Source organism: Etheostoma spectabile, unplaced genomic scaffold, assembly GCF_008692095.1.
Source record: "Etheostoma spectabile isolate EspeVRDwgs_2016 unplaced genomic scaffold, UIUC_Espe_1.0 scaffold00019302, whole genome shotgun sequence".
In the NCBI taxonomy this organism is placed as follows: Eukaryota; Metazoa; Chordata; class Actinopteri; order Perciformes; family Percidae; genus Etheostoma; species Etheostoma spectabile.
In genome coordinates, this window is record NW_022604805.1 from 7,324 (window position 1) to 20,962 (window position 13,639).

At 41.2% G+C, this 13,639-nt stretch overlaps 5 non-coding genes across 5 annotated transcripts; 4 read left to right on the forward strand and 1 right to left on the reverse strand.

The window, feature by feature from the left end:
* Nucleotides 1–4,374: 4,374 nt before the first annotated feature.
* On the reverse strand, nucleotides 4,375–4,446 carry trnat-cgu (transfer RNA threonine (anticodon CGU)). The gene has a single exon. It is a non-coding gene; the product is annotated as a tRNA-Thr (tRNA).
* Nucleotides 4,447–4,883: 437 nt separating this feature from the next.
* On the forward strand, nucleotides 4,884–4,971 carry trnay-gua (transfer RNA tyrosine (anticodon GUA)). The gene is given in 2 exon segments: nucleotides 4,884–4,920; nucleotides 4,936–4,971. It is a non-coding gene; the product is annotated as a tRNA-Tyr (tRNA).
* Nucleotides 4,972–5,706: 735 nt separating this feature from the next.
* On the forward strand, nucleotides 5,707–5,778 carry trnaq-uug (transfer RNA glutamine (anticodon UUG)). Its single transcript has one exon. It is a non-coding gene; the product is annotated as a tRNA-Gln (tRNA).
* Nucleotides 5,779–8,166: 2,388 nt separating this feature from the next.
* On the forward strand, nucleotides 8,167–8,239 carry trnat-cgu (transfer RNA threonine (anticodon CGU)). The gene has a single exon. It is a non-coding gene; the product is annotated as a tRNA-Thr (tRNA).
* A 468-nt stretch (nucleotides 8,240–8,707) lies between these two features.
* Nucleotides 8,708–8,780, forward strand: trnat-ugu (transfer RNA threonine (anticodon UGU)). The gene has a single exon. It is a non-coding gene; the product is annotated as a tRNA-Thr (tRNA).
* The last annotated feature ends 4,859 nt before the right edge of the window (nucleotides 8,781–13,639 follow it).

A 13,639-nucleotide genomic window follows, 5' to 3' on the forward strand; every position in this document is an offset into this window, starting at 1 on the left:
CTGGAGAGAAACCGTACTGGTGTGAACAATGTGGGAAAACATTTTCTCATAGTGGTTACCTTAAATCTCACCAGCGTATTCACACTGGAGAGAAGCCGTACTGGTGTGAACAATGTGGGAAAACCTTTTCTTGTAGTAGTAGCCTTAAAACTCACAAACGCATTCACCCTGCCTCGTTGTGAACATGTTTCAGAGCCAAGCTGTTTCCTCCTCCTCATGCCCTGATAGCTGTGTTGTGATATTCTGATCTTCTCTCCACATTGAAGGCTGACCAGCAGTAACTTTATCTTCTGATCAACATGTATGTTATTGAGGATCAGCTGGACTGTTTTCTGCCTGTCCTCAGAACCCTTTACCATTTAGGCACCAGAATCGGTGCCTGACCCCATCCTTTTAAAAATAATTTTTTATTATTAAAAAAACAAACATTTAAGGAACATTTGAGAACAGCTTGTTTATTGCTATATGGTCCAAAATAAATGGAAAAAAAATGTAATAACAATAACGTATTTTTTCGAGCAATTGCTGCTAAATGACAAAAACAACCACTAGATGGAAAAGGGCAGCGCTGGTATTTCAGTAGAACCGAAACGAGGCCCCAAAATCCCCGTTACTATTCGGTCCGATAGATACCGGGTGTTAAGGCACCAGTGCCCTACTAGCACCAGGTTTTGGTACCCAACCCTAACCACAATGTATCCACCGTGGGAAGGAGAAGGCCCAAAGGAGAAACATTAAGACGTTTAAAGACGTTTTGGTTGGAAAACGTAGACATGTTTGAAACTTTTTGATTTTGTAAAAACTTTCTTCTCATCTCTAGAAACATACATCTTTTTGGCTGGCAGAAAGTCATTGTAATTTTTATTTTAGGAAAACATTTTTGTCACCCTTAAATAGTGGGTTTAGAAATATTTGTGTAAATTGGTCCTCTCATCATTACCAACAAACTAGAAGTTGGCCATTTTTAATTGTTCGCTCTCAAGTTATTGTTTTGTAGTTAAAATAAAATAAATTAAACGAGGTCTATGGCTGATTATTTGTGACTTGATTTGGTGGATTTATCCTTTCTGCCGTTTCTGTGTTTAAACTCCTTGATAAGAGAACGTTTCCATCCACTTAAAGTGATGAAAGACTCAGATTATTATTCTAAGTGAGTGACAACATTATGGGATGGATCCCTACAGAGATAGACCTTTTAGATAGAAAAATGAAGGTGATTTTCTTACTAAACCAAGTGATATAGCAAATTGTGTCAATGATTATTTCGTAAATAAAATAATCTTAAAAATACTACACAGCTACACAACACGGATTTGTCAAAAACATTGATAAATAAGATCATGGAAAGTAAAACATGTAGCTTCTGATGAATTGTAAAATAAACCACCTGGTGTGGACTATCTTGAATATAAGTGGATTAAGCCAATAGTTTCAATCATTGTTCCTACTATTGCTCATATAATTAATATGTGTTTTATGGAAAATATATGTCTGCAAGCATGGAAGATATGTAAAGTTGTGCCAATACCAAAGAATAAGAAAATGCCTTTCTCTGGATCAAACAGTAGACCAATAAGCTTATTACCAATTCTCTGTAAAATAATGGAAAGAATTGTTTATGAACAGATTCAGTTTTATTTTTTAAATAATTTAATTACAGTTTTTCAGCTTGTATACATACAGAGGAAAACACTCAACTGCCACTGCCCTGACTCAGATGGTTGATGACTGGTTTAAGGATATGGACGAGAGGAAAATAATAGGTGTTGTGATGCTTGATTTTACTGCAGCATTTGATATAACTGACCACAACTTACTGTTAAAAAAACTGGAATATTATGGTTTTTCACAAACCGCATTAGTAGTTTGTTTGGCATGTGGTGTTTTTATGGCAACAGTCCCAGATTGAGCTGTCTGATTTTATTGGACGAAAGACTACTTTTGACGCAAAACATTGTACCAAGATTGGAACTTGAATTTTTTGGTCAAAAGTGACAGCAGATAAGCCTAGTTTCCACCATCTATTGGACGACAGACTACTTTTGCCAAAATTGGAAATTGAATATTGGTAAAAAGGAAATGCAGCTTAAAAAAGGAAATGCAGCTTAGATTTGTCACTTACTTGAAAGGCTATGGTCAAGTAGATTATCATGGGGTCTTTTCACGGCTCCACTGCCCAATTCAGAATTCCGATATCATTTGACAACAGGAAACATTTGATACGAAATATTTTTACCAACATACAGACTTTATTTTGCCAGTAAAACCTAATAGTAATATCGTGATGAATTTGCCACATAGGTGACAGTCTCTTGTCCATCACACTCAATAAATAAACCACATTGGTCAATCCATACCTCCACTTCGATGCAAAGTAGTCTCATCCGGGACCTCTCGCACCCGAAGCTAGAATCATAACCCTAGACCAACAAGCCACGTACTAACATCATATTAGCAATTTTCCATCAAATAAATGTGATCAGTCGGTGACTCAAAAGGCATTTGTTAAGTAGTTTGTTTGGCACATAAGGTTTTTATTGCTCCACTGCCAGAGTGAGCTTTCTGATTATATTGGACTAAAGACTGCACCCCAAGCTTCAGGTATGGGTGAGAGAGCGCACCCCTGCCTTTGTTGGCACAAGCGGTAGACCTGGTGGAGACCTTCATGGCCGCCAGGCAAACTGGTAGAGGCTATCGTCTGGGCCTTCAACAGCAGGACGTGAGAAAGAATGACCCAGCAGACCAGCAAGAGCCGGAGAGGACATTCTCTGGTAAGTCTGTGGGTGGTAGGTGTTGTGTGTTTAAGCCCTCCAATGTCCCAAGAAAACCCAGTGTTAGTCTCATTCCAGCTGTAGCACCCGGGGTAATAGTATGTCATGGTTGTGGCCAGCCAGGTCACATTAGGCCCAATTGCTCAGTGAAGCAAATGTCTGATTCCAGAATATGTTGCATACCTGGCACCTCTGATGTTACTGTCCCTGTGAAAGTAAAAAGGAAAAGACAGTACAGGCTTTAGTTGACACAGGCAGTAGTCTGTCTTTCGTTCTTACGTAACTCTATCTCCCCCCGCCTCTTTTTTTTGTTTCTTGTTATGTCTTGGCAAGAAGTATTATGCTTTTGGGTCGTCTGTCCATCCGTCAGGCCAAAGAAACAGATACCAGCATGTAACTTTGCAAATCAGTGGCTCACCATGGCCGCCATCAAAGATGCCATTTGGACCTCCAGAAACTTTCTGGTAAGAAAGCACATGCAGATCCCATTCCCTCAAAACGTGAATCACAGATTTTCCAGCACCTGGACTTGATCAGACTGGGAATATGCCAAAGAGATGTTCACAAGTTAAGCCGAGGTAAATGCTCGGCCCACATTCACACAGACCTTAAACTACTCACTTAATGCTGGTTACAATATTCTAAAATAAAAAATGTCAGAGAAAAATTGCAAAGAGTGAAGGGTGTTGATAACATTTTTTAACAAGGTATTTGCTAATTATTGCTTCAGTAGTCTCCTTCAATATCCTTCAAGGTAAGCAGGAAGCTCACATAAATGATAGTTATAAGGTCTACCAAATGTTTAACTTTGCTTAGGGTGCGCTAGCTCCTGGATGGGACTACTTTGCCTTTCGAGACACTGACTAGTCACATTTACTTGATGGAAAATTGCTAATAAGGCGTTTTTAAGTGGCTTGTTGGTCTAGCGGTATGATTGTTACTTTGGGTGCGGGAGGTTATGGGTTCAACTCTCAGACGAAGACAGAAGCTGTTACAAACCTAATCCGTAACTTACTGTCCAGTTTATCGTTAATTTAACACAGATGAGGAGGAAGCAAAATTGTAGTACAGCATGTTGGCAATTCTTCATATCCTGCTTCAACTGCACGCAATGGAATTTTTAAAAAAATGTTTTGTGTCAAAAGTAGTCTGTCGTATAATATAATCAGAAAGCTCAATCTGGCAGTGGAGCCCAAAAAACACTACATGCCAAACAAACTACTTGACCATTGCCTTTCTATTCACTGACAGATCACAGCCATATTTCCTTGATGGAAAATTGGAAAACTTAAGTTATTGTTCTGGGGCCCAAGCACCTCCGTGACGCATTATCCAAAGAGATAGTTACTCTGGATGGCATCACCCTGGCCTCCAGCACCACTGTGAGGAATCTTTTCACCTACGTGATATTGCAAAAATGAACATTTGTATAGATATAACATGTATTATGTTCCAGATGAATTGGTGTTACAACAGGTATCAGCACTGTAGTTCCCTTAAACTTGACATGCCATTAAGTTTCCTTTTCACTTGCAGCAGCAGATGCTTTGCTGAACATCCACAGACTGGAAATAGACTTAGTGCTGATACAAATGATGAGATTTGGCAGAGGATGGTTTCGATCCATCGACCTCTGGGTTACGGGCCCAGCACGTTTCCGCTGCGCCACTCTGCTCTGCTGTTTAGGTTCAGGGGATGGAAATTCTGTGATTCACATTTTGAGGGAAGGTGGCAACAAAGGTTCCAACAGCTTACGGGTGGCAAAGTGGTGGAAAGGAAGCTTCAGCCAATCCTCTGCCAAGTTGCCTCTTATGTTTTTAGTTACTTCACCAATACATTACAGTTCAGCACAAATGATGAAGTTGCATTCCAGCAATGCCATTTGCATCTATTACATAGCTGGAAGCCAACCATGGTGATGTCTTGCAGCTGTGTCATTTGGGCTGAACTTGGTGAAGTAACTATAATCATCCATTAATTACCTTGCTGATTGAGACTGTGAAGTGCGCTCTATCACTGAGCTACAGCCTCTGATGATTCCGAAAGTCCCTCCAGGGGGTCCTGTGTTATCACATTAACAAGAATGGGAAGTGCGTTCATAAACATTGTTGCCCTTCGATAGCTCAGTTGGTAGAGCGGAGGACTGTAGAGGCATTAAGCTGAAATCCTTAGGTCGCTGGTTCAAATCCAGCTCGAAGGAGCAGTCTTTTCAAGAGTTTCCCTTCACAGATCAATGAAGTCTTTCTGATTCTGATGTAGAGATGGACAGCCGACCCAAAAGCATAATACTTCTTGCCGAGACATAACAAAAAAACCAGGAAGGGCTCATTTAAAGGTTTTATTGCTTACTTAGCCATATAATTGTAACACTATTTATTGATATAACATTAAAAATAATCACATGTTAGTCATATTTTTTATATATTAATTTATTTAAAAAACTAATAAAGAAGATAAGGATAAACAAGATAAAGATAGGATGGCTGAGCGTTCCAAGGCTCTGCTTTCAGGTCGCAGTCTCTACTGGGGGCTCGGATTCAAATCCCACTTCTTACATGAATTGTTTCCTTCTAGAACTAATTTCACAGATATGGTATTGGGAAGCTTGAACTCAGCTATTCTCTACATTGTAGTGGATATTAATTTGTGCAAGATACTGAATTGCAAGTACAGCCGCACCTTTTGTGAGCATCTGCATTATCAACCCATGTAAAGTTACCATGTGTACACAGTAGACCTATCTACTGCTGTATTCATTGTTTGTGGCAAGAGCTTTAAAACCTGTTCTTGACTTGCCTTGTTCCACATACTGTGTCAACGCTTAGCTTACTAAATGACTTAAGTTAGCCAGTAATTGTTGGGTGCCTTCAATAGCATAAGTGTTAATATTATGGAAGAAGCTGCCTGGCAAACCAATGTTCCCTTTTAGAACAGTGGTTCCATGGTGTAATGGTAAGCACTCTGGACTTTGAATCCAGTGATCCGAGTTCAAGTCTCGGTGGAACCTGGTTTTAAGCCAGAGTACTATATGAATAAAAAAATCAACCTGTCCACATCTAGGCCAACGGGTAAAATATTCTTGGCTGTTTGACTGAAAACAGTATGTTGGTGGTGGCATGTTGAGCTGTGACCTGTACTTCACGTTAACTTAAAAGGGCTCCAAATTTAGACTTAGTTGAACATATTAAAGATATTTCCACAATGTTGACCCAAATGTCAGTCTATTTCCCATCTAGTAGGCACATGTCTGAACACAGGAGGACATTTTGGACAGACACAATGGTGGATCTCTATTCCCACCACATGATTTAGCCTGCATTGCACATTGGGGTACAGAGTCGGTGAGATGCCTTCACATCCCGCAAATCCAGTGTTGCCATTGTCAAGCACATTTCCACACTGGTGACTTTCTTCCATGTCTCCATAAACACCCATATATTTGGGTTGACAATAGGGAAACCTTCCTTTGATAACTATGACCTGGATGACTGAGAACCTACTTTATCAAAACATAATTGACTTACCATATTATTATTTCTGTGAGAGATCCTAATACACGTTGGATTCTTCAGTCAGGATGGCTGAGCGGTCCAAGGTGCTGCGTGCAGGGCACAGTCTCCACTGGAGGAGTAGGTTTGATATTGGGGATATTGTTTTTGTTTTGTTTTTTGCTGTTTGTTGTGGTGGTGTAGCTTAGGGGGGGTGATAAGATAAGTCGCTTGCAAGGGTTACACAATCATCAGCACACATTTGCACACCGACTTTCAACAGTACATTCCCTTACCTACTTCACATACGCTCCTTTGGTTGCTTGGCCATTCTTATCAAATATGGCTGCCACGCACCAACAGGGGACAGTCGCAAAAAGGGATGGGGACGAAGATGGTGCATCCTGTTTAATTAGTTGTGTCTATAATACACGCAGTTACACTTATATTACATGGTTTCTTTTTATATCATTAGCATGTTTATTGAGCTAAATTAGAGGCAATTAGGGTGTTTTGGGGTTGAGGGTATTCTGGGGTTGTTTAAATAAAGTAGACAGGACTAGATTATGGCCGATAGATATCAGAGATCCCCCCCATTACCTTAATTTTTATGCGTTGTACTTTTCCCTTGCCGGGTGAGTTAGGAAAACTGTTACAGCATAGCGAAGTATTCTGTCCACCTCCACACGCGTAGTCTTCTCTTCAAGCAGACTTACTGCCTCCTGGTCTTGTCTTGACCTGGTTACCACTTTCTCATTTTCGTATGGCAGCACATCCAGCTGCTAGAGATTCTCAACAATCTGGAAGAGCTCCATGTTGGAAGGAACAGTGGACGTCAGAAAGTACTGTTGGGCCGTAGCTGTTGCTCCACGATCCGTGCTGGGCCCTGAAACGTTCCCCCCCAGTCTGGTTCAAATGGGGACTGGTCCATCTGGTGGACCGAGCTTCACTGGCTCTATGGGGGTGAGATGTGGATGATCAGCACCAATGGGAAGGAGTGGGCTGGCGTTTTCAAACTGTTGAAGGGAGAGACCTGCCAGGTACTTACACCTCTTCTGGAGACTGACTGGATAGGATTGATCCGCCAAGCCTAGGCGAGCTAAGCCGTTACTCCCAATACTGTTAAAGTGCCTGTCTAGTAAACAGGAGATCCTGGGTTCAAATCCCAGCAGCACCTTGTTGTTGGAGAGATTACCTCTTTTGGCGTGTCATCATCATGTCAACCCAATCCCTGTTAAAGTACCCTGGTAGCAAATGAAAATGGCATGTTACATTTACACAGAAACACCAATAACATACCCACCAGGTGTTCTATTTGCCTGATAACTAATGAAATTAATTAATAAATGCGCTATTTTGGCTCCACTACAGTTCTGTGTCACTCAAGTGCTCCATTTCACTCACCACTGAGTCAGACGTAATGCCCCGCCCACAACAACATCTGATTAGCAGGCAATTTAAAAACAAGTACAGGTAATCTCTGCAACAATAAGGTGCTGCTGGGATTTGAACCCAGGCACTTCTGCTGACTAGACAGGCACTTTAACCAAGTAAGCCACAGCACCTCTGGGGGTAAACATGGATGCATGGCCATTATGGAGGTACTCGGTGTAAACAACTGAGGTGGTTGGGTCATCTGGTAAGGATGCCTCCTGGGGGCCTCCGTAGAGAGCTGGTCCAGGCACATCCAGCTGGGAGGAGGCCTCGGGGAAGACCCAGGACTAGGTGGAAAGAGTACATCTCCAACCTGGCCTGGGAACGCCTCAGGATCCCCCAGTCGGAGCTGGTTTATATGGCTAGGCAAAGGGCAGTTTGGGGTCCCCTGCTGGAGCTGCTGGACAAAGATGGATGGATGGACGCTTTTCACTACGTCATTATATTTTTGCAAGACAGACTTTGCTATAGGAGGCGCTGTAGCTTAGTGGTTAAAGCGCCTGTCTCGTAAACAGGAGATCCTGGGTCCAAATCCCAGCAGTGCCTGGTTATCACTTTATAAAGTGTTTCCACATGGTTGCCAATACTTAACATGTGCAACCAAGTTAATGCCTGATTTTCTAGAGTACTAAAGTGACATGTGATGTTGTTTTGTACCATAACATTACATGTGTACATGTAAAGCAAATAAAAGCCTTTTGTTGGTGGTGTTTAATGGAGTGGTTAATGACCTTTGTGATGAGGGGAATTATGGCATGGAGGTTGGATTTTACCAGGGCTGTGGGGAAAGGGTCTCTCATCTCTCAAGGTCCTTGCATACGACTTCTGTTGTTCTCGGTAGGCCTGCCTATCAACAGTGAGTCCTGAGGCGTCGCTCAAGGACACGTCCAGCTGTTTTCATTTGCCGGAGTTCATAGGGGTCCCCTACAGGAACTGCTGGACAAAGATGGATGGATGGAAGCAACCCTGTTCATTAGCTCATTGCATTCTTGCAAGACAGGCTACTCTGTAGAAGGTGCTGTAGCTTAGTGGTTAAAGCGCCTGTCTTGTAAACAGGAGATCCCGGGTCCAAATCCCAGCAGTGCCTCGTTCTCACTTAATGAAGTGTATGCATATAATTCGTGATTCTTAACAAGTGCAACAAAGTTACCAGTTGCCTGATTTTCCAGAGCACAAAAGTGACATGTGATGTTGTCTTATAACTTTATATGTGGCTGAAAACAGTCTATACCAGTGGAGTGGAATGCTGGCTTTAATAGGTGCAGGTGGGCTGCACGCTGTTAGGTCAGCCATTTTGGGAATCATTGGTTTAGACTTCCACCGATGACACTCATCAAGTGTGCAGGTGATGGCGAATGGCCTCGCGCCCTCTCACCCATCTCACTCCGGACACCCATTTCACCTTGGACACAACCTATTCCAGCTTCTCCCCTCTGGTAGGCGCTACAGAGCACTGTACGCCAAAACCAACAGACTCAAGAACAGTTTCTTCCCACAAGCCATCACTCTGATGAGATATTTGCACCGCTCTTCTATGGCTTCTGAATGAGAGTTAGTTTGTTGTTTTGTTTGTGAATATCTTTATAAAGGAAATACTAAATGTCAGAGGTCAGCAAAACTACCCCAACAAGTAGCACTTACTGCATACACAACTCAAGTCAGTGCTTGTGTTTGGGTACTTTGGCTGCCAGATGAATGCATTTTACTATTCTTGGGAAGAATTGTGAAATAGACTGACTCTGCATATGTTCAGAGATATTTCTGATGGTGAACTCACTACCAAGACAACCCCAAAGAGAAGAACTTATGAACAGAATAATCATCAGTGCCTCCATTTGAGATGATCTGAATGTGATTACAATGTTATTAATCTTCATTTAAACTCTGTAGCATTGTCATGTTCAACTGCCCCAACAAGTAGCACTTACTAAATTCAACAGTCAAGTCAATGCTTAAGTTAGGGTAATAGGAATGACTTAGAAAATATTTCAGCATTGTTCAACCAGTAATCAGGGAGAATATCCTTTTAAACATTTCTTTATGGAGGAAATCCTGGACTTCGGAGGTCAGCAAAACTACCCCAACAAGTAGCACTTACTGCATACATAACTCAAGTCAGTGCTTGTGTTTGGGTGGTTCTGCTGTCAGATGATTTCATTTTACTATTGTTGGGAAGAATTGTGAAATAGACTGTCTCTGCATTTGTTCAGAGATATGTCTGATGATGAACTTACTACCAAGACAACCCCAAAGAGAAGCACTTATGAACACAATAATCATCAGTGTCTCCATTTGAGGTGATCTGAATGTGATTACAATGACATCCATCTTCAGTTAGTCTGTAGCATTGTCATGTTCAACTGCCCCAACAAGTAGCACTTACTAAATTCAACAGTCAAGTAAATGCTAAAGTTAGAGTAATAGGAATGACTTACCAAAGCAATCATGTATCCAGAGACACAATCTAGAATGAATTATAACACATTTTAGTATTGTCCAACTAGTAATACAACGTAAAATAGCTGTTACTGTTAAGTCTTTAGATAAAATACTGGGATTCGGTTTTCAGAAAAACCACCCCATAGATTAGCACTAACTAAAATCAATCCAATGACAATGCTTGAGTTAGACCAACATCAAAGTCTTACAGTAAGCAACCTTCTTTGCTCATGATCTTTTCCATAGTCCCAATGTTTCTTCTGGCATCTTCTGTGTTGTGATATAGAAGCAGTGGAAGTGGTTCCTTACACAGATTTGCCATCTTAAACGCCACCTTCTTTTTGATCAAGTTTCAGTGGTCTTGTCTATTGTAAGTAATGAATGGCTTCATGAATAGACAACCATCATCCCAATGTATGCTATTAACAGTCTATGAGTGGTCAATTAGAGTCCAATAACTTTCTTTGGGGCAACTCCTTTTTCCTCCAGATAGAGCTCATTCAGCAATAGAAAGTACCAGTTAGTGCTGAATATCTATTCCAAAACCCCCATTCTTTTATTTATTTAGCCAGCGGTGGACAACTGCTGAAATGTACTGCCTCTGCATGTGTTAGTGTCTGATGATGAACTCACAACCAAGACAACCCCAAAGAGAAGCACTTATGAACCCATTAATCATCAGTGTCTCCATTTGAGGTGATCTGAATGTGATTACAATGACTTACAATTAATTCTGTCTCCCCCACCTCTTTTTTTGTTTCTTGTTATGTCTCGGCAAGAAGTATCATGCTTTTGGGTTGTCTGTCCATCTTTACATCAGAATCAGAAATTCTTTATTGATCCCTGAAGTATGACTTTGCAAAAGATTGCTCCTTCAAGCCAGATTTAAACAAGCGACCTAAAGATTTCCGCTTTATACCTCTACAGTTCTCCACTCCACCAACTAAGCTATCGAAGGGGCTAGCACGTACACCCACGCTTCCCATTTCTTGTAAATGTGATAACACAGGACTACCTGGATGGACTTTCAGTGGTGGCGCGCACTTTCAGTCTCAATGCCCAGATGTATAAGCAGATTTGAAGTCAACATAGTTTTACCTATCCCTGAACCTCAGGTTAGCAAGGAACAATCTCAGCAAGGTGATTGATGGCTGATTTTACTTAGTTCACCAAGATCAACTGATAAACATACAGACATCACATTGGATGGCTTCCAGCTATGTAATATTTGCAAATGGCAGTGGCAGGATTTGAACCCACACCTCTAGAAAGACTGGAGCCTTAATCCAGCACTTTAGGCCACTAAGCCACACTACCTGCATATAACTGTTCTCCAAGTCGTAACACGCACAGGGACAGTAACTAATGGTATGCTTGTTAATGTCATTGGAAAAAAAAACTTCTGCAAGGAAAAAGCCAATACTTTATTAAAAACTGCCAATACTTTATTAAAAAATATTTCTGTTTTTTAAATCCTGGTGTTGTACAAGACATAAGACATGTAATGTTAATGTTGTATATGGCTTAAAAACCTGTAAATGCAACTGCGGTGGCTGGAAATCAAATCTGGGCAAAATGCTTGCACTGCTATGGTATAAATCATAGCCAAAAAGTAACACACCTGTTGCCTTTCTTCTGGACAATACAACGTTCACTGCAAATCTTGTAACACAGACTGAAAATAAAAGCTAAGAAATACATTGGTGGAGACGGGTGGCTTCCAGTACCTATGAGATAATTCAACATTGTTCATGAAGGCACATCTGCATCTGTTTGCTAGCACTCGTGAAGAATGCTTTTCATTGTTGGTAGTATTTGAACCTGCGCAAGGAAATCCCAATGAATTTGTAGTCCATTGCCTTAACCACTCGGCCACAACAACCTGAATATCAGTTCTAGACCTATTTGCACAAATGTTCATGACCTTTCAATTGGTTAGTAGTAGTCACCCGACACGGGCAAAGTGCAAATCGTAGTGCACTGCCTGTGTCTGTGGATCCTCATGGAGGCAGCTTGTTTGGTTGATATACTCTCTTATTTGTACCATAAAAGAGATCTAATATTTTATCAAATTGGGTTGGGCAATTAACCTTTCTGGTTACTTCTTGACAAATAAAGCAAGTAACCACACAATGAAAACTACTGCAATGGCTGGGATTCAAACCCAGGGCAACCGCTTGGAAGATAACTATGCTCACCACTATACCACCATCGCTGGACAATTCTGTAGGTGTCCTAAAAGGAGGGATTTTTCTTTTTTATTGATTTAAGGCATTAAGATCAATATCCAAATGATTATTTTTTGAATTCCTCTTTTTAGTCAACTTCAGCATGGGTTCCTAAACGCATTCATACCACTGTATGCATGTATACCTGCATGCATTTCTAAATGTAGGCCAAGTGCACTTGGATCCACTTGCTGTCCCTCTGGCTGTTCCTCTCTCTGTCCCATTTATGTTTTCTTCCTCCTCACTCTCTTTTTCATCCTCTTCACCCGCTTCGTCATCCTCCTCACCCTCTTCTTCATCTTCCTCACCCTCTGGAATATCCCTCTCTGTGTCAGAGCCCTCACTTTGATCACATGCCCTCTCTCCAAACTCCCAAAACTCCTCTGGCTCTCCCTCTTCCTGCTCTTCACTCCCTTGTGTTACTTCTAATAAACACGAAGTTTACTCAGTTCAAACTTTTATTGAGTGCACAGCTAGCTAAGACACACTTGTCCGCCATCTACCACACAACTAACATAAAAGCCCACACACATGCACTAACTTGCACACACCGGGAAAAACCTTCTGCTGTAGTGAACAGTGTAGAGGGCAAAAAACATCTTAAAAAAGAAAAATGTCTAGAAACAAACAAGGCCAAATCGAGCAAAATTGGCCAAGTTCTGGATGGGTTACCTGGCTGTGTATGGTTTGTAGGAAAGATAAAGAAAGCAGAGCTATAGATATTGAGACTTATGTTGCATTAATGGCCTATTTGTGCAAACAAAAGGTGGATATAGATGATCTTGGGCGTAGTGTTTTTCGATTTTAGTACCCCTAAAGTGCCGGTGCTTACTATTTTTAGCACCACACTCAAACAATCTGAGCTAACCGGCCTGCTTTTTAACTGTTTAAAAAGAACAGATGTCCAGAAACAATTAAGGCCAATTTGAGCAAAATTGGCCGAGTTCTGGATGAGCTGGATGAGTTGTACACTTTGGCAATTCTGAACACTTTCAGACACTGTTGTTTCATGTAAGTAAACTGCACAAGTCTTTAAAAAGAAATGTGGCTGTTTTTCTTGCAGGTTTGCATCATAACAATGCGGGTGCTATCTCTAAATGAACAATGGCCAACCTACATCCATCTTGATATTACCCAAATCTCTGTGCTGATCTCCCTGCTTGGATGGCAAATCATCTGGTGGATTTTTCCCGTCAAGAGGAAGCTGATCAAGAGGGAGAGTTGTTTTATTGTACTCACCAGCAATAAAGTTTATTTGTCTAGAGCCGTAAAATTGCAT